Source organism: Tympanuchus pallidicinctus, unplaced genomic scaffold (genome assembly GCF_026119805.1).
Source record: "Tympanuchus pallidicinctus isolate F22 unplaced genomic scaffold, pur_lepc_1.0 scaffold13, whole genome shotgun sequence".
Taxonomy (NCBI): Eukaryota; Metazoa; Chordata; class Aves; order Galliformes; family Phasianidae; genus Tympanuchus; species Tympanuchus pallidicinctus.
Window position 1 is genome coordinate 4,079,235 of NW_026294648.1, and position 20,371 is coordinate 4,099,605.

At 42.9% G+C, this 20,371-nt stretch overlaps 1 protein-coding gene across 6 annotated transcripts in view; it reads right to left on the reverse strand.

The window, feature by feature from the left end:
* Window positions 1-20,371, reverse strand: part of TENM1 (teneurin transmembrane protein 1) — an 823,045-nt gene that overhangs the window by 292,209 nt on the left and 510,465 nt on the right. The window contains exon 1 of one of the 6 annotated variants that reach the window (XM_052673647.1): window positions 18,656-18,912. The exons of the other annotated variants lie outside the window; for them this stretch is intronic. The gene's annotated coding sequence lies outside the window, so the exon portion shown is untranslated. Of the gene's footprint in view, window positions 1-18,655; window positions 18,913-20,371 lie in introns of those variants that run through there. 6 annotated transcript variants of the gene reach the window in all.

The following is a 20,371-nucleotide window of genomic DNA, read 5'->3' on the forward strand; positions in this document are numbered from 1 at the left end:
AAAAAACAGGAATTTCAATCTAGAAGAAGACAGCTGCTTTGCATTTATGCCCAGAAAATGCAGTTCTAAGATGCAGGGAGTAACAAAAGTTTAAGAAGTCAATTCCTCTTTTACATCCCATTTAACCCAATGTAAATGAACTCTTTCTCCACTTTAGGAAGAAGTAATACTTGCATTTAAGGTGAACACAAAACCTTCTTTTCTTTTTAGCTTAAAAAAGGCTGTTAGGTTACATTCTTTCCCCTCTAAAACTTAGAAAATAGGAATGGAATCCCATTTGAAGAACACAGTTTTACAAACTTTAAGCCATTTGAATTGTAAAGGTCAGAATGGACTATGGACTAGGTCATTTCTACAGAAACAGAAAAATGAGATGTGGGTCAACGTGCAGGAAAAGTATAAACCCTTTCCTTCTGTGTCACCCAAATTTCTCCTACAAAATCACTACAATGTATTGGGGGAAAGAAAGTCATAGGAACCAGATACATTTTGTGAGAAAACAACAGTTCAGTCCTTTTGAAAAAAAAAACAAACAAAAAACCAAAACCTGATGAAAAGACATTGAAAAGAGAACAAGGAAGTGCAGTAATTAAAGCATGCCCCAAAACCTCCAAGATTGAGCCTGGGGAAGTTTATGTGAATGGGTCTCCCAAGAAATACCTTGGCCATGGTGGAAATGCCCTGCCCCTGGGTGCTCTCCTGTGGTGCCACGACCCTGGCCAGGGTCACTGCAGTGCCAGCACTCCATGCCTTGCAGCATGGACACCTTCCATTTTTTCCCTAAAAATGAAGCTGCTCTCTGCTTACACAGAGCACAGGCACAAGTGCAAGAACTGTCCTTGAAAGAAACTACTATACAAGGTAAAAAATAAAATGAAATGAGGCAGCATCAAGAAAACCTTACAGTCAGTGTTCATGTCACAATAACAGCAGCAATGTACTGCAAATTAGTCCAGCAACCAGGTCAACACAGCCCATAAAGATGGAGTGCAAGCCACACCTGGCAGAGCTCTAGCTGTGGTTTCTCTTCAAGATTTGATTGTGATCAGCAACACCATCTACCTTATCCAGCACTTCACCAAGAGCAGAAACTATATTGCTGGAGTTTGAAGGAGGTGTTAAAAAGGTGTAAATAATGGGGATCTTAAAAACTGATGACCTAAGTTGGTCCAAAGTATCTTCTGTGATACTCTGCCTGTACACACATTTGTAGAGACAGCAGACAGATATGCTGGGTTTACAGAATCCAAAACTAGCATCTGGATTTCTTCTGACATCTACACCTTCATCTACATCTTCACATCTTCATCTTCTTCTGACTTCTACATCTACACAAAACATGCTATTGAGAATCAGGCCCCAGTATCATTTGGTATTCATTATTCATATACATCGTAGTCAGTAACCAACAAACTGTACTGTTCAACACTTAGCACAGAAGTTTTCCTGAATTAAAAGGGAAAGCATAAAGCAAAGCAAAGTTCACACTCATGATGGAGCTTAAAGCACAAGCGATGCATAAAAATAACATCAAGATGAGTCAAAAAGAGAGAGTAAATGGCATTTATCATTGCTGGGTGGTACATTTTTTAAAGTTGAATATTAGGACAACTGAAAATAAAGACCGTATCCATTTCCACATGATGCTGAAAAATCACTTCAGCTTTTACGTTGTTATAAAATCAATATACCAATCATTTCACAGTAACACTGCACTCAGTTTGGTACCAATGCCAACTATATTACTCATATGAAATACATCGAAGTATACACTATCACTTTGTGATCACTAACTTTCATTATTTAACAGACGTATATCCTGAGCCAATGGATAGACAGAGTATGAATACTGAAATGCAAAGTTTATTACATTCCAGAAGAAAAAATGAAGCACTTTTACAGACTGCCTTGGTCTTCCACTGTGGAAGTGTCCTGAAAGCAGCAAAGTCAACCCTCAAAAAAAAAAAGAGAAGAGCTATTTGGAAACTTCCCTTGACATCTCAAAAGTTCCTGAACAAAATACTAAATGACAGATAATTTTTAAGGCATGTAAGTGCCTAATTCCCATTACCCTATGTGGTTCTTAGCCTTTCTGTAAGTAACTTGCTCATAACAGTATGACTGGAATCCAATTCAAATTCTGAACACTCCAGCAGCTCGTTAGCATTTGTACAGAACACTGAGTTTATCAAAGAGGAGTTGCCACATTTGAAAATGCAAAATATTACTGTTAATAAAGCAACACAGTCTCTAATGGTTAGCAGCAGAAACACAGAATAAAAAGGAATCCACAGGATTCTCAAATACTAACAAAAGCGTCAGAAGAGACAGATCACAAAACATTTAGTGGTTCCTGCTTTTCAACACATGGACTTCAAGGATGCTTATTGTATTCTATTGTGAACTGAAAGAAACTTTCCTGTTCAGGAGAGCTTCTTGCTCAAACTAACTGATATGTTGAGTAGAACACAGAGCAGTAAAATATACAAGATACCCAAAAGTCAAGCTGCCAATACGCCGTAAGAGCGTAAATAAAAATAGTAGTGAAAAATTATGATTAACAATGTAGTAATATGGATAAGGAGACAATTAAGTGAATAACTGTGGAAGGAAGTAGAAAAAATAATGGAAAAAAATCTGACAAGGTGGAGGAGGATAGACATTAAGCACGGCTTGTTTGGTCACTAATACGGCTCTGAAATTGTTGCTTGCATATGCCTTCCTAGATCTTCCTCAATATAACAGCATGAAAGTCATTTAAAGTATTCCTCCATACAAGTTAGAGCTGTCTCAGTTCAAACGCTAATGCACGAGTAGTTACCACACAACCTCTAGAAGCAGCTTTGTGCAATTCCAGCAGAAAGTCCTGAAGAGGACGACATACTGGTTTTGTAATGCCCAGGCAGTCTCTTTCATTCTGAAGTAAGAAATAATAGTGCCAGACCCCTGCATCACAGCAAATTCTATCTGCGTTCTTAGAAGCCTCTGGTATCAAAACAGCAAAAAGGAAGAAAAATAAACTTCAAGGTCCAGTATAGCCTATTTCTATCCTGTAGGATTTCCTCCCATAGGAGGAATAAATAAAATTCAGATAACAGTTAAATTTGCTACAAGACCCATAATGCAGCAATTACACAATAGACTAGAATCCTAAATACAATGGCTGTGGAGAGGGGATGCTTTGGAGCCAGGCTTTAAACATTGCACAGTGCTTCCTGGCCTGGCCCATGCCATGGGAGTTTAGTTAAGAGGTGCTTGCCGCAGGGCACGGCTCACATTAAAGTTGAATAGAAAGATGTAAAGACAGACCAGGACGGAGCGCAGGGTTGAAGAAGGGCTCCTTCTTCTTTAGAAAACCAGAGGCAGAAGGAGCCAGGAAAACCTCAAAGCTGCAAATCGCAGAAACGTGCAAAGCAAAGAATCAGCAACTCATCCTTTTAAGGTCAACTACGAGAATATCTTCAAAACAGCCAGCGTAATTTGTGGTTAAATAGAAGCAAATTCTGGCAGTGATGGGACAGATACGTAACAACGCTCCTGGCTGGTTACTTCCTCTGCTGAATGTGTAGGTTTGTGGCAAGAAAAGCTCAAGTTTTGGTGTCGAAAGTATCCATGGAGCTGCAAAATACTAAAGAATCATAGGAATAATGTCTGCTACCTTCAAAACACGAAGCATGTTTTTCAAGATAATTAATTTCTTGGGTTTTTGTTGTTGTTGTTGTTGTTGTTTTAATAATTTGCACCAATTTGAGAACTGTGAGCTGCAGTAGTTAAAACCAGTAGTAGCATGAAGGTCTGCAGAAGTTACAGCTATTTGCTGCTGCAGCTCTCACACGATTCACTACTCTGTGCCTTAAGGCTGCAAATACGTATTTTTCTCCTCTTATCTAAACCTGAGAAATATACTGACATTCTTTTTCTTCAGAATAAAAAGGTGAAGGTCTATTTCCTGAAGAACTATGCAGATAAGTCTTACCATCAAAATTCCTTTAGAAAAGGGGTTTTAAATGCCAGTCAGTCATCTTATCGCTTCAAACTGCAGCTTCAGTCCTATCAGGCAACTTGAAGAAAAGATGAAATTGTACCATAGCAACCAAACTCCCCAACTCTCTGCTATTTACTTATTTTTAATAAATGTCCAGAACCACTCATTGCTAAGTTCCCTTCACTCATTCCACAAACAGCTTGGAACCTTTTACTATGGAAACAATTTTTATCTGACATCCATTGAAGTTCTTTTGTCTATTTAACTGCACAATGGGAACGAACTGCTTCTAATTAATTTTTCAGTGAAATAAAATACCAGTCAAGTATCTACAGCACCCAAAATTCAAACTGACAATTGTCATCTTGAACACCACTTCTTAAAAGCCACTGATCTCCGGGAGAATTATAGTTTTTAGCCAGTCAGACTGGCTATTAGATTTATCATATTAAAATAAATGCTTGCTTTTTTAGAGGTATGTTCTCTAAACATCTGTCTTTATGTTCAATAAACACACATTTGTTCAGAGCAGAGGTGTATTAACAACAGAGAATGCATACAAAACAGAGCCCTGGTGAGTCTGCCACATCTCTACAGTCAAACGAGAAGTAGTTAAGTCATTGGAATACAATAATTCTGATTTCTGGAAAAAACCTGCCCAAGGATCTTCAGAAAAAGGTTGACAAGCTGTTCCAAGAGCTTACCATTTCTACACAGCATTTATATGCTCTTTTTGCTCAGCTTATAAGCAAAGACTTCATCTAATAACAAAATCACATGCTGAGTTATCTTTAAGTAAGCAGCACTGTGTCAGAATCCTAGTAGGGTAAAAACCTAAGCAGTGAAAAACCACCCATATATCAATGTGCAGCAGAACCTCAGAATCCTGCAACCTCGGAATCTGCTGCTATTCTGCTAGAAAAATCTATATGACCACATTTTGCTTGGACCTGTGCCTCCTGCGGACGGCGGCTGTTCATTGAGCGGTGCTTCTGGGACCTTCTCAGGAGAACAACCCCGTGGCAGGGAGGACATCGTGCTGCCAGGGTGAAGGAACAGCTCCCGGGAGTAGCAGACCAAGCAGCAGAGGCAGATACAAAAGTACTGTTTTTTTCCCTCCATTAGCTACATTTACCAGAAGGGCAAAGTGAGTTTGGATATATTCGGGGAATGCTTAGAGACTGGATGCGGTAAATTGCACTTCAGGGAGCATCATCTACATATTTCCCAAAACAGGAGAGTTATTTTTGCAAGCAGGAAACAAGAGATCTTTCTACTAATTCTGTCATCGTTTCCCCCAGGCCTATAAGCCCATCTAGAGTCTGATTTTAGCTTTATATTCCCCAGAAACATAATTTTTCTGAAACAGTGCCCTTTTCTGCCCTTCTTTTTAAATACACAAATCTCACTTAGTATAAAGAAAGTGCCAATCTAGTCAAAATATTTAAAAGGGCTAAGACAGTAATTCATTTAAATGGTCATAGTTTTTAGTAAGTATTACTTGTTGAAGAGCCATACCTAAATACCTCAGGTAGCCACAATTCATTTTTCCCACCAGGAATGAATGACAGATTTTGATTCACGTGTGCTAGGTCGTTCAGCTCCCAGGGTAATGGCGAGGAGCAGAGCTCCCACTCTGTTTCTGCAGACAAAGCAGACACCAAACTCAAGTTTTTGTCCCTAGGAGCTAAAACCATAAAAGAAGACAAGCTTTGTTAACTGTTTATGGAAATAACCTTTTAAAAGTTTGCACACTATACAATTACATCCTCAAGCATTTTGATTCAAATTTTCTATAGCTGTAATCTTCTTCATGCTACATATTGTCATCTTCTCATCTATTAACAGTCTTCTAGTCCCGCAGCCCTGTTGTGCTGGCACACGAAGTACTTTGTCTTTGGAAGGGCATTTTGCTCAAATGAGAACAAACAGCTTTTGTTAATAGGAGTGATACCATTAAGTCTTCTAGTGCCATGATCCGCAGACAGCAGGCATCAAGAACACATTTCTGACCCCAGGCAAAGCAACAGAGATGAACTGAGAGAAGAACTTGGAGGTTTATTTCTTAATTACAGTGAGCTGCCTGCAAATTCGGGGCATGACAGTCTTGAATTGATCCATCCATTCCTAGTGCTGGAAATGAATATTTAAGTGGTTTCTGGGTATCAGTTTAGAGTATGTATAGACCAGAGTGTGCCACACACACTATTTGAAAAATTCTTCATTTCCACTTCTGATTTATTTCCAACTTTATCACTTACAGGATTGCCATTATTATGGGCCTTTTTTGTTTCGTTTTGTTTTTTTCCTGAGGACTACTGTTATTTAGTCTTGAATTCATGCTCCAAATAACAAAGCAGAAAGTAGGAAACAGATCTGCACTCCTCCGCTGCACTCCCTCGTACTCTTCATATGAAATCTGTGGAGCAGGTCATACTTCATTCAAAACAAACAGAACTCCTGCAGATACCAAGATGTGTTTTTTCCCTCAAAAAGCAGAGCAATCTCAGCTCAAGGTAGATGAAGTACAACCACGAAAAAGAGACTCGGGAAACCTCAAGTTCTTTGCAACAGCAGAAAACCTGAACCGGAACAAGCAGGTGAGCCATTTGCACAAGGCAACTTCTCTACTTATTTGTGGAAAACTGGAAATATCGTTCTACCTATATAGAAGACGTGAAATTATGAGCAGTCCTTTTACAGAATACTCGTGCACATGTACACGTGCTCTAAAGTTGTCCCAGTAAACAAAAGAAAAAAAAATACACCTTCCACTTTTCCATTTGTACACATTTTCCATGTGTGAGTCTCTTAGAGCATTTCTCAGAACAAGAAAAGCTGTTTCAAACCACAAGATTTTGAGATATTGAAATGCAAATGCAGAGCACAAGACAGACGGCTATCACCTAAAGAACAGAACAAAGATGAGCACAAATCCAAAGCGGAGCAATTCACAGTTGATTTATCAATGGATACCACAGTTCAGCGCTAGCTCCACAAAAGCTGACAAATCTGTGATGTCACTGACACTGTTGCTATGAACCTTCCCATGGGCCTTCACATCAACAGAAAATATACAAGAAGTTAATTACGGAAAAATCACACTGTAATCTAACGTAAGCTCAGAGCTAGTGGAAGAGCACGTGCACATCACTGCAAACAAGCAGATCTGCAATTGAGTCCGTCAGTCAAGGCCAATGCAAAACTGCTCACAGCTGCCAACAGCACTTTTCCATTGAGTGCCATCGGTAGCCAGCAGCACAGAGCTGCCTGCTGCCAATGGCCTGGAACACAGCAGCCACAGCTTCCTCCTGCCCCAATGCCACAGCAGTGTTCCCCAGCTCTGCCCCATCCCTTCCCTTCATGTTGCACATTTTTCAGTTCACCTTCAGCTTCTGTTTTGCACAGGGCTGTATTTGCAAGCAGTTTTTCCTCTTAGAGCATTAGCAATTTGTGGTTAATTTTTTTGAGGTTCGAAGCATCCTCTAAACATTCAGTTCTTATTTAAAAGGCTCCTGGAGAGTTACTATCAGACAGAAATTATGGGCATACAGTACAAATTAAAAAGAAAAAAAAAAAAAAAAGAATTAGAGAATTTATAGTTCAGTTTTATTCAGGACAAAAGGCAACTCCTAGGAGTATCCTGGTACCCATAGCTGTGCCCCTTCGTACAGAACATTAGGACCTCAATAGCTTTATTTGGCACAAAGCATGTCCTTAACATTCTCTTAATGCAGTATTTTAACTGATATGGTGCTTATGCTTGCAGAATGTTTTGATGCATTTACATTACATTTGTGATTTAATCTACAGCTCTACTCATATCCCTTAGGTGTGCGGTAATCCCTGCTGTTAAAAAGGCAAAGCAAAACAAAAAAGCTGAACACACATTATTTAAGCAATCTATTTAAAACAGATGTCAGAGACATATTTTATTATTCCTAAATTAGGCCATTGATCAGCAAGATGATGAGCAAAGAAAAAGATCTGCTAACCTAGAACGTGTTATTTACACTGCACTTCCAATCAATAAGGTGAAAACATTAGTAAAATATGAAGTTGTGGTTTGGATTTATTGCTGCTTCCCATGTTCTGATGTGGGGTCCACTCTCACTCTGCAGTAGAATCGTTCATACTTCATGACACTAAGCCTTTGTCACTGTAACAGATCATTACGGATGCAGAAATGGTTGCTGTACGATCTGAATTAACAAGGTTCAGAATTTTAAGCTCTAATAAAGGTGCCAGGTTTCTGCAGCTGGCTGACACAGCTGTATTGCTGGTCATTACTCCAGATACTAGTTCATCCTGTATGCAGACAGCAATTATTATGATGAAATAAAAGCCTGCAAATACTTATTCATAGTTTCTGGGTGGTTTTTTTGTTTTGTTTTGTTTTTGTGGATTGTTTTTTGTTGTTGTTGTTGTTGGTTAGTTGGTTTTTAAGACTAGATCTGCAACAGAAACATTTAATGTCCTTTACTCATCCACAAAAAAAAGCACGTGTGGAGGAGGAGTGGGTAGTACACATTTCTCTTGCATGATTCCTGCTTTTGACCTCGAGTAATTTCTTTTGAACATGAGAACATAACTTGTCTCCATCTGATAACAATAAAGACAGTGCATTTAGCATCCAGCGTGATGATGTTCACTGAAATGTCAACTGTTACTCGTTAAGAATGGGACTGGAATGACTAATGCTTCAAGGCCCCCATTTGTACTGCCTTGATGATTTATAGCACTGTAGTAATAACTAATGATAAAACACAACACAGTCATATGGCTGTGAAAAGTTCCAGGCAAAGCACATTTTAAAATTAGCAACAGAGACATCTACCTAGTGCTAGTATTCACCTTCTGAAAGTTGTAATATAAAAGCACTTCTTGATTTTGATTGTTTTCATCATTTTCACTGATGTGTGCTTACGGTCTAAGTGTAGTGTGACAGCAGCTGCACAGATTATCACTGAATACACTGGGACTTCCAAGGCACTGCTATATGGCTGAGAGCACAACAGGTGACAGTCTGTGTGTAAATAACGGGGCTCCATTCACCAACCACTCAAACTCGAGAAACTCAGCATTAAGCCTCATTTTGAGAGCACGTAAGCTTTCTGTATCTTCTCCAGCACCCTCAGTCCCAGCTGCTGAATCTAGTCATCACGTTCTCATTCTGCTGAAGAGAAAACAGAAGCAGACTCGCTACAACCCAGGAACTTCAAAGCCAAGAACGGACAAATCTTTACTGAGAGGTGAACTTCCCAGTGGGAAATAGTTCTCTTCTTCAGCCTAGCTGGAATGTTAGCAGAGAAACACTGCAAACACCACCAATAACACCTGACACCCAGTCAGGATCCAACAGGGCTGGAAACTGCAGCACCCCACTGATAGGCCCTCTCCGTGCAAAGGGCAGGCGTACCCAAATGTCCTTGGCTCCAGAAGAAAAGGAAAAGGAGCTTATGCCAGGCAAGTAAACAAGGACTACTCAGCACCAAAAAGAACGCTGCATTTTCTTGTGCGCCAGGATGCTCCTCACAACATTTGTCTGTCATTTTTTTTGCCCAGGGACTTTTTAAGAAGATTAATTTCGATGCCTCATATCATTATTATTCAAGAAAGTGCTTTAGATTTTCTACTCAAATATAACACCAACCGTTATGCTACAAACTGTGTTCCAGGATGCATTTCCCCAACATTTTAGAACTCATTTCAGCTTTTAAAACACCTTGAAATTATTTCCAACACACAAGTTACAATAAAGGAGTTAGCATTTCTAATCCTTTGGATGGTATTTTTTCCTGACATTTAATTAACCCTGTATCATTGATATTAATATTTCAATTTCCACTAACGTTACCTTTCAGCTGCTTTTTTTTCATGCTCAAATACGTTTTTAAATTTATTGAGGGTACATTAAGGTAAAACCAATGGCATTTAATGCAGTGAATTAACAGAACAGGTAACACCTACAAGCAATTTAAAAAGCAGAGAAGCATCTAAATTACATCTTCTGACAAGTATAAATACTGGTGTTATTACTGTGCTACAGAATGCTAACTACAGCTATAATTTATACACAAAGGGTTCCACGCTATGTTATACCAAATTTTAAGTTGGAGAAGAGCTTTCAAGCAGAGACCACTTAAATACCAACAAATAAAAAACATGCAGCTTCTCCAAAGTTAGACAGGGATGGCAGAGCTTATCTTCATCTATGAGATCTAACTCTCTAAGCGTACCAATAAAAGCACAACATATTTTTAAAATAACTGATAAAGTTATGTAGTATGGAAATGTTTATTTATTATATTCTCTCTCATTGTAAAATGCAATGGGAGATTCTCAGGAACAGACTTATCCACAGTCCATAAGAACATAACTAAGACCTTAAAAAGCCTCTCCTTTTTACTCAGGCAGCATGAAAACCTTATTTTCTTCCAGTGGAAGTACCATTAAACATAATTTCAGGGTTTTTTTTATTCATGGGGACCCATTTACACTTTGTACATTTATGTCTCTTAGCTAATTGCTTGACTCGTGAAAAGCAGAATGATGGTGTGATGTAACAGGCTTGACGTTCAGTTGGAAGAAGGCAGACAACTCCATTGGAGCTTCTGGAACACACTGCAGTGGTACAGTGGAATAACCACACAAATGCTCAGCCAAGCATTGCTGCACTCCACTCTTGGCCAAATAACACGAGGTAGTTGGTAACTTGGGGAGGCCAGGTTTGCCTCTGATTTATTTCGTCTCCAGAGGGATTTCCATTTAGTCTGTTACAAACTAGCATCACACTGACATAAACAGCACTGGTAACGGATGGCATGCCTGATAATCTGTTCCATCATCTCGATAACCACGTGCCATAGATCAGTGTCTATAAGGGAGCAATAGCATTGATTTAAGCTACGCCCATCTAGGATTTTAAGTAACCTTACACAATAAAAATCTTGTGTTTTTTTTTATGTGATATTTTATTTTTTAATCCAAGACTCAGCAAGTCTTACCCTCAGCACAGCAAACATTCTCACTTTCAGACAACAAGCTTTTTTTTCCCCATCTCATCAGGGAGGGCTGCATTTAAACACTGGGATCAACACAGAGGCCTCAAATTCACTACTTTGACACTGTGATATTAACTGGCAACCTCTGCACAGCTTTTACAGGTTGTAACAGGAAGAGCAGAGAGCTCCTCACACGAATGCCAGCAACTGGGATGTTTGTAGATGGGATCACCACTGCTCCAGCCCAGGGAGAGCTGCAGAACAGTTATTGCACTCAGCACAGTTACCACTCGACAGCAGCAAAGCCAGCAAACACACAGACTGCTATATGCTACATTGCTTATGCTGCTCATGCTGCTCTTTCCTAAACTACAGTCTGACTTTACCCTATTTGCACTAATTTCAAAGGCAGAAAACGTTGTGATTCAAATCAGTGAGATTGGGATTCAGCCTTTAGCAGGAACACAACACTATATTCAGGGTGCTTTGGTTTCACAGAAAACTTTGTTTTCACTACTTATCCTCCATGTCAATGACAATACGGCAACTGAAAAACAACATAAAAATTACACAAAAGACTCTTAATGATTCAGTTGCACAACAAAAACAAACAGTATCACGTCTGCTTCTTAAGTCTTTTACAATTGCATTCAGTTGTTCAGGTCCATGGAAGCTCAGAAGCACTTGCTCAAAGACAACAGTAGGTTGGACACCAACATACCGGCCTCGTGCAGCCCCACCAGCTCACCACTCGTGGCCCCATACATTCACGATAGCAGCTCTTGCACACACAACTAGAGGCAGTAAATCCACGTGGTACTGAGAATAAAGCACACTGATTAATGCCTTGGGTTGTTTTGAAGCTGCATTATTTTCTATCACAAAACAATGTTGAGAGTGTGAGCTGGGCAAGTGTTTAGTTGAATGTTTTCATCACTGAACTATGCAGTTTGGTTCTGATAAAAACTATCTAGAAAATTTGAGAGAATTTGTGGGTTGTTTTTTTTTTTTCTTCTTCTCATTCCTAGGGGATTTTTCTTCATATCAAAGCAATACTTCTACTTAAGAAACTGGCTAAGAAAAGTTATAAAGTTGTACTAGAAACTGTTCTAGTTTTCTATTTTATATCAACACTTGATGTAGTGTTTCTCAGCCCCGATTTTCTGTTCTTAATTTGCTCATGAAATAAACTTCAAGTAATTCCTGTGCTTGGTTCTGTTCCCAGTTCCAGCATGAAAAACTGGCACTGGGCATAAGATGCAAGATCCTCCTGTTTTTCTATAATGTCTTTGATGATAGACCATACTTGCACAGAAAAGACATCAGCAATATAACAAAAACAAGCACAGAAAGAGAAGGAGGAAGGAAAGAGTGTAAGAAGTGAAAACAGAACATTTTCCCTTAGTTTCACCATATGGACAGCAATTATTTCTCTGACCTGCAGTCCAGTGCGTAAGTCTTACCAACAACAGCCACCAAAGCTAAAAAGAACCTATAGCTTCTATGGTCAGCATTAAAACAAACAAGCAAACAAATAAAAGTTGCCAAAGAAAAAGATTAAAAACAATAATTATTAATATATTAGTAAGGTCAGTGCTATTACCTAAATGAAGCCTTCAAATAGCGGTGCAGTAATATATGGAAATCTCTTGCCTACTTTACAGTTTTGCATTAGGGAATGGCACCATCAACATATAAAACTTCTCCTGGTGTATAGTCGCCTCTCTAGAAAGCTTAGGAAGAAGCACTCAGAGCGGTTCAATACAGCTCATACAGGCTTTGTGATTCCAAAATTCAATTTTCTAACTCATAATCAACCACAAAAATATGACAAACTGAATACAAGTGACATTAAAAGGCCATTTCTTCTCACTATTGACTACTTATCATCTGACAAGTTAGTCTGTTGAAATTAAAGCAATTGGTATATTTTATGGTGATTGTTAAAGCTCCTGACCATAAGTAAAATTACTGTGCTTTACAGACTTATAAATCGCTTAATCTAAGCAGCCAATTCAATTCTAACAATTCCAAAGAAAGACAATGGAACTTAAAATAAAGTATGTTAACGAAACACTAAAAGGTTGCACAATTGAATTATAGTTGAATTATATCCACATTAACTCTTCTCTCCAGTATGTCTGCTGAGATAAGAATCTGCTTTAGTTACACAAGAAAATTGCACAGCATGTCACAGAAATGATGTCTGCACTTATAAAAGCTCAGATGAAAGACATCTTATCCTTTTCCTCCTGTTCCCTGCTCAAACCATTAATTAGGTAACACATGAGGACCAAGTCCTCCGCTGAACCCCTTGGTATGACTGCATGTGGAAACGCCTATTTACACCTCTCCTTTAGTGCCCTGTGTAACTAGCACCACCAAACCATTAATTCTCAAACCAGCACTGTGAGGTTCAAACAACAGGCAGCTGCAAAGCTCCCACTCTCATCTTTCTGTGCTGCATTCTTCTTCATTAATAACCAAAATAGCTGCTTACTACTGACATTTACATTGCTATGCTTTAAAGACATCTAGGCCATTTTGACTCTGATTTATTGAAATACTTGGCATTTATGGAAATCCAGCTAATGCACTGATAAAACTCCTAACGTTGTAATGCTGTAATGCTGTAATTACATTGTAATAGAGGTTTAGCTATCACATCCTTGCAAACATGCATGAAAGTGCACCACACAGATAAGGAACCTTTCATGGACACCACATTAGTTGAACAAATGCTAGAGGCATCGTTTGCAATAATACATTGAATAAATTCAGCAGATTTGCAGTATCCCAGAGAGCTTCCCTGTATTAAGTTAAAAATTTCAATATCAACAAAAATTCTGTTCTATGAAAAAAAAAAGGTCATATTTGTCAAGAAAAGCAGCTAGCCTGTATGTTGTAAAATCCATCTTGACCTAGGTGAGGTAAGAGCCTGGTCTGCTATCACTTGACTAAGCGTTTTCCTTCTGCAAGTAGTTGCTTTAAAACGAGAAGAATGAGGAAGAAACAGTGCCAGACTGGTCATGGGCAGGATCAAAGCTGCAAAGAAAACAGCTGGAGTTGGAACTGCGTGGATTTCAGTTTGCCAGACTTCATGAAGGAGTGGCAGAGACAGACAAGATGATACAGAGCTCTGCAGGAAAGTTAACACGATTCTGAATAACCTGGGAGCTCTGTGAAAGGGGCTGGAGAAGAAACTGAGGAAAATGAAAGAACAAGAGATCATAGGTGCATCTGTAATGCAGAACGTGAGGGATATCTAGTTGTTATGGTTTATAAAGAATGTCAGGTTCTGTGAAAGAACTAGAACTGTAAACACAGCTCTCAAATAGAAGCAATCAGAATTTTGTGAAGATAAAATACACCGAAGAAGAAGAATGGATAAGAGCTGTGCAGGAGTGGGAATAAGAGGAATTGGAAAAGGAAGAGGAAAAACTGTTTGGTGAGTACGGTAAAGAACCAAGACAGAAAAACAGCAGCAATTGGGAGCCAGAAAGAATTTGGTGAAACTCGAGTTATGACAAAAGTAATTTATTTGTTTACTTTTTTAAAAAAAGTATCTGTGCAGCTTCATATAAACAACACAGCTTCCATGGACCTCTTTCCCACTCACCAGAAGGGGAGCAAGAAAGTCTCATTCCTCTAGCCACTGAATAGCATCACTGGAACAGCTTGGGCTGGAAGGGGCGTTAAAGCCCATCTGGTTCCAATCCCCAGCTGTGTGCAGGGTTGCCACTCACTGGATCAGGGCCAGCCATGCCTGAAAGGTCCAGTGTGGTCCCCTCTCCACTCTTGGCTGAACTTCCACCCTGTTCTTCCACACTTGGAACACTTTCCTGAGGATCAGAGCTCAGGGAGGAGGAAGCATTGGGGGAGTCACCCATCTCCTGGGCTGGGATCACACAGCTGGCCACCACCCATTACCACGGGAAAGAGCAAAACGTGTAAAGGTTTGGAGTTCTTCTTTACTTAAATACTTGAGGTTACAGTAATTAATACCCAGGTTTATCAGAGAAATAATATAATAGTAGAAATAGGGAAATAATAGAATAGTATTTCATTGTAGCACATCTAAGAGGAGGACCTAAGTTATTCAAAGCAAAACCAATACAGTGACTTCTCATGTATGATATATGAGAACCTTTATTGCTAAACTGCTTTGAGTGCTTGCAGTTAATGGGACCCAGCTCAGAAGTCTTTGGTAGATCAGACATGCACTAAAGATGGTCCAAGTTCTAAGAAACTTTTTTAATGTGTAACTTGTTTAAAACTTACTTTTACACAGCCTCCCTCCTCTGCATTCTGCACCTCCTTGGGCAGCCCACGAATCAAAACCAACCAGGTATCACTTGGAGTGCAAACTGACACAGGAGTGACTGCGTGGAAACACCCCACAGAAGAGCATCCCAAACTACTCCTCTACCTGTAGTCCTGAAACAAGCTGCAGAAGGGACTATTTGCACTACAACAGTTGCTCACCACCCTTTTTAGGTTTAAAAGCAAGCATTTCAATAACGGAAATATGAATTTTCAAAAACTTGTCAAACTGTTGTCAATTCTTGCAGTCTGACGTCCACCCAGACAAACAGATGGACAGAGCAGACATGTCCCCCACGCAAGCTGGGAACACAGACAAAACAGCAGAACATCACACCTAAAGCCCCACTTGCCTTTGCTGGAAAGGAAGAGTTTGTGGACTCTTCACCATCCTTAGAAAACATCTGTCTGCACCCGAGGAAACAAAAGAACCAAAATACCACCAGCCAGAAGGCAAACCAGAACAGGAATCTACATTGGAACAAGCAGCACTATCCACTTAAAAGGCTCTGAACTGGACGAGTCAGTAATTGGTCATTAAGGCTACAGAAAACAACTGCTGAGTGAAGGCTTCCAAAACAGCAAGCCAGTACCGAGCTCCATTCAAAACAGTCAGTTTGATTTCAGTATTCTTCCAGATGACATTTAACTACAAGTGATGTTCTTCCTCCAACCTTACACTAATTACATCACAATACTCAGAAATGGGGAGCATTTTGTACTGTGAAGTAGAAAATAGTACAATAGCCTCACACAGTAGCTTCAGTCAAAGAGATTAACACCAAGTACATCTGATTAACACCAAGTACATCTGATTAACACCAAGCAGTTGACTGCAACAGAAGTAGAAATGAACGAACACTTGTTTTCAATAATATAAGCAGTAAGCTGAAATTCAGATTTGTAGAAGAAAAAAAATATACTAAAAAACGAATTAGCTTAAGTGCATTTTAATCAGTTTTCAGAGCATAAATGTTTTGTTAAAGCAGTAAATAAAAGCACAAGAGAAATAGACATGTTTGCCTAGTAACAACTGGTGCACTGAACATTAAGCTTTTGAGCAGGTGAGTTTTTGAGTATCCTTAGAATTTTATTGGAATGAATTTTTAGAAAAGAGATGTTCTCATCAGAAGAACAAGAAAACCAACAACAAAAACAGAAAAGAAAAACCCACTCATATTCAGCTTTATACACATAGGTAGAAAGATAGATTTATATATTTTTCAAAGTCATAGAAGCTAATCATAGCAGATCTTGTTTTTCAAACCTCTAAGGCTCTACTGCACATTTTCAGCTTGCTTTGGCCCTAAATATTTTGTGAGAGGACCTCAGACACAGGAGCACGCTGTAACGCACCAACCCAGCACCATGTGGCTGCTGCAGCTCAACTCCCCCTGCCTGCATGCTTTGTGCAGCTGCACGGTGTTGAACACTCGGTCTTTCTGAACCTGTGAAATGTGATCAGCAAACAGCAAACTCTGGAGGAGCAGGCAGCAGACAGCAAGGCAGAAGCATTCCCTGTTCAGACGCAGGCCATCACTTCCTCAGTCGGGCTTCAGAGCACGCCAAGCCTTGGTGTGGTACTGCCGGCACTAAGGCTACCAAGGAGGGGCATGCTGTGCTCCCAGTCTGCAAAACGGGAATAGAAAGTACCACTGACCTAATGAGATGACTGCTTTTCCATAATTGAAACCTTGAGCAAGCAGTTGGTAAGCAACGTTGTACCCTTTGTGTTTTTCAAGATGCCTTTTTCCTGTGCTGACTACTGAAAAGTTGAATTCACAAAACGCAGACCTGCGAGCAGCGCTGTGCCAGCATCAATGCCCACAGCCTCACAAGCTGATGGAGAGGTACATGTACTCCTCCGAGCCAGGCAATGCTGCGCACCGGACACACACCTGAGCAGCAGAAGCCTTTCTGCAGCTCCCAAAATTGTCACTTCAAATCGCAACGCCCCATCGAACAAGCAGTAATAGATTTCCTTTGCAGCATCCTTGCTCACGTGATGCTGCCTCTATAGAACTCGGAGCACATTTCAATGGCTTTTTTTATATATAAGCCATCAATACAACGCTTTCATTTACTTCCACACTCGGCTGCTCGGGGCTGTAAGAAGAGTCATTTGCACTCACACCCTTAACCGTAAGAGTTGTTTTTAGTAAGAATTTTCTATTTTTCATTTAAACTTGTTGTTCACAAGTTCTAAAACTCGGCACACATTTGTCTTTAAAAGTAAAGAGATTCATACTTTTGTCCAACAGTTACACTCCTCTGATATAGGGCCAGGCAGCCCCGAGGGGACACGTTACCCACACAGCTCGGGTGCTCTGGTGAACAAAAGGTGACACCCACAGAGACGCCTATGTCCCTGAGCTGCTAAAAGCCCTGAGTCCTTGAAATAAGTTGGATCATAAACACTACACCACCTTCTGCGTTTTATACTACTGACAATCACGTAGGGAAGCGCGGGGATTAATTTAATAACGACGCTACCTTCCATCTGCGGAGAAGGACGGCAGGCTCAGCCCGCAGCTCTGCGAGTCAGACGCAGCACAGGTCGGGGAGCCGCTGCGGGCCGTGTCTCACCGCAGCTCCTGCCCACCTCGGCGCTCCGCTCCTCCCGAGCGAGCGGCGCCGCGCCCCGGGCACCCGCAGCACAGCAGCGGGGCACCGCCAGCGCCCGGAGCTGGCAGCGGCGGGGCTGCGCTCATCAACGCAGCGGCACCGCCGGGATGGGCGTCCGCAGCCCCGGGTACGGCGAGCACCGCCCGCCAGGGACCCGCGGAGACAGTTCACGTGCGGACTGAAACGGCAGCGCAGGGGACGGGAAGACGAGGGGACACGAGTTACAGCTTTCGCACCGAGCCCCACGGTGCCGCGGCTCCGCACCCGTCAGGCAGACTCCCTGCAGGTGTGCGTGGAGCGGGGACCCGCGGAGCGCGGCCACGGAGCCGCCTCGGCGGGGCGGTGGGCAAATAAACACCTGGGAGAGGCGGCGGAACGACGCGAGGACCGCGCACACGCCCAAACCGCACGCTCAGACGCCGCGGGGCCGAGTCCGCACGCCGCGGGCAGCCCGCACAGCCCGCCTCGGGCACCGCGGCTCCCCGCGCCCCGCCCTCCCGCCGCCGCGCCCCGCGGACCGCCGCGCTCTCCCTCGGCCGCTGCAGCACCACCGCGGGCGGACAGCGACGCGCGGGGAAGCGGAGCCCAGCGGCTAGAAACGCGGCGCGCACGGAGCCGCCCCGCACAACTCCTGCGAGGCGCCCGCTCCTCTCCGCTCCTCTCCGCTCCGGCCGCCCCCGAGGCGAAGTTCGGGAGCCCGCGGCGCCGGCAAACTTACCGCGCTGCGCGGCCACCGGCTGAACTTTCAGCAGCGCCCCGGCTCGGCAGCTCCCATCGCCTCTAAGCTCGGCTCCCGCCTCCCGCTCCCCGGCGGCTGCGGCGCGGGCGGGTATAAATCCACATCGCCGGCGCCTCGCGGCTCCCTCCGCCCCGCCGAGGGGCAGCACCGCGGCGCCCCGCGCTGACGGAGCCGGGGAAAAGGGAGCGGGGCCGGGCTGGGCGCAGCCGCGCCGCCGCCGCCGGTGCCGCTCCTCTCCGGCGGCTGTAGTGGCAGCGGCGCCGCTCGCTCTCTCGCTCGCTCTCAGGGTGGGTTTTTTTCCTCTCTCTTTTTTTTTTTTTTTTCCTCCCCTTTTCGGCTCCTTCGCTGATAATGAGCATGCCCGGGAGATGTGCGCAGGCGCGCTGCCGGCCACCGCGCCTCGAGCCGCTTCGCGCCGGGCGCCGCCGCGGGCTATAAGGGAACGCCGAACGGGGTCCGCGCCCGCAGCACCCGGCCGGGGTTGTGGGGCGGCGGGGTAAGCGCGGTGCCCAGGTCCCGCGGGGAAGGGGGTGGGGGAGGGGGGGAGCACCCGGCATCGCACCGCCTGAAGGAGCAGCGCGGACTGCCACCCTCCCTCCCGCACGGCGAGCGGTTTACCTTGCCGAGGAAGCGGCGTTGCCGCGGCTTCGGGCGAGAAACGGAGGGGCCGCGGGTGGAGGCGGTGCCGCGAACGGGGCTCACGCTCTGCCTCCCTCAGCAGCTCGGCGCAGGGAACTTGGTGGTGACGGCTCCGCGATGTCACCGCGAGTGCACGGTGCAGCTCCGGGAGGACACGCACAAAAGGCACAGAGGTGGTTACAACCGCCTTTTTTTTTTTCTTTTTCTTTTTTTCTTTAAACGGTTAAATCTGCACCTCCAGTTTCTTGAGAAGAAGCCGAAGAGAGAGGAAGCTGGACGCTCTGCTCTCTCCTTCGTCCCCTATCTGCGCACGCTGCGGCCACAGCTCCCTATAAAGCACCGCGGTCATTGCGCTGCTGAGCGTCGGTTATTTCCTTGCAGCTGGCTCAACCTGAAGTCCAGTTCCTCTTTCTGCTCCGCTCCTGGGTTACGTTTCTTTGAGGAAGTCAGCTTATTTCCTCCCCTCCTCCCCCAAATACCCAAGTAAACAACATAACACATACAGCCATATGTACACACACCCCAACAACAACAAAAAAAATACAACCAGAACGCAAAACTTCCTGACGGGAACTTAAACTGATTTTTAGGTAAAAAAAGAAAAAGCACTATACATTATTACACGTTGCAGTGCATTCCTGAAGACTAGCTTAGGCAAAGCAAGCTGTGGTTCTAACACACAGCCACCATGCACTTCCCTGCCACTTCTGCTCTTAGATACAGCCCTGCTCTGAGTTGGCCCTGTCAAAGGCAAAATCCAGGTGCACATAGAAAATCTTAACAAGGCTAAGAAAGCCCTAAAGGTAAAACACCTACACGCAGGTTTTTCACGTTCAGAATGACTTTCTACTAATGAGGTTCCAGGGGGCACTGAACAGCACACAAAGGTGATGATTGAAACTGGCTTAAAACGCAAACCCCTTTTTGGAGCATTTATATCAGCATCCTCATAAATACGAAGTGATGGAGATGCACGTCCCCAGTTTGCAGGCTGCAACCGGATTCTGAAATATCTTGTGAGGTTACAGTAGTTCCAAAGACAGCCTCTTTGAAAAA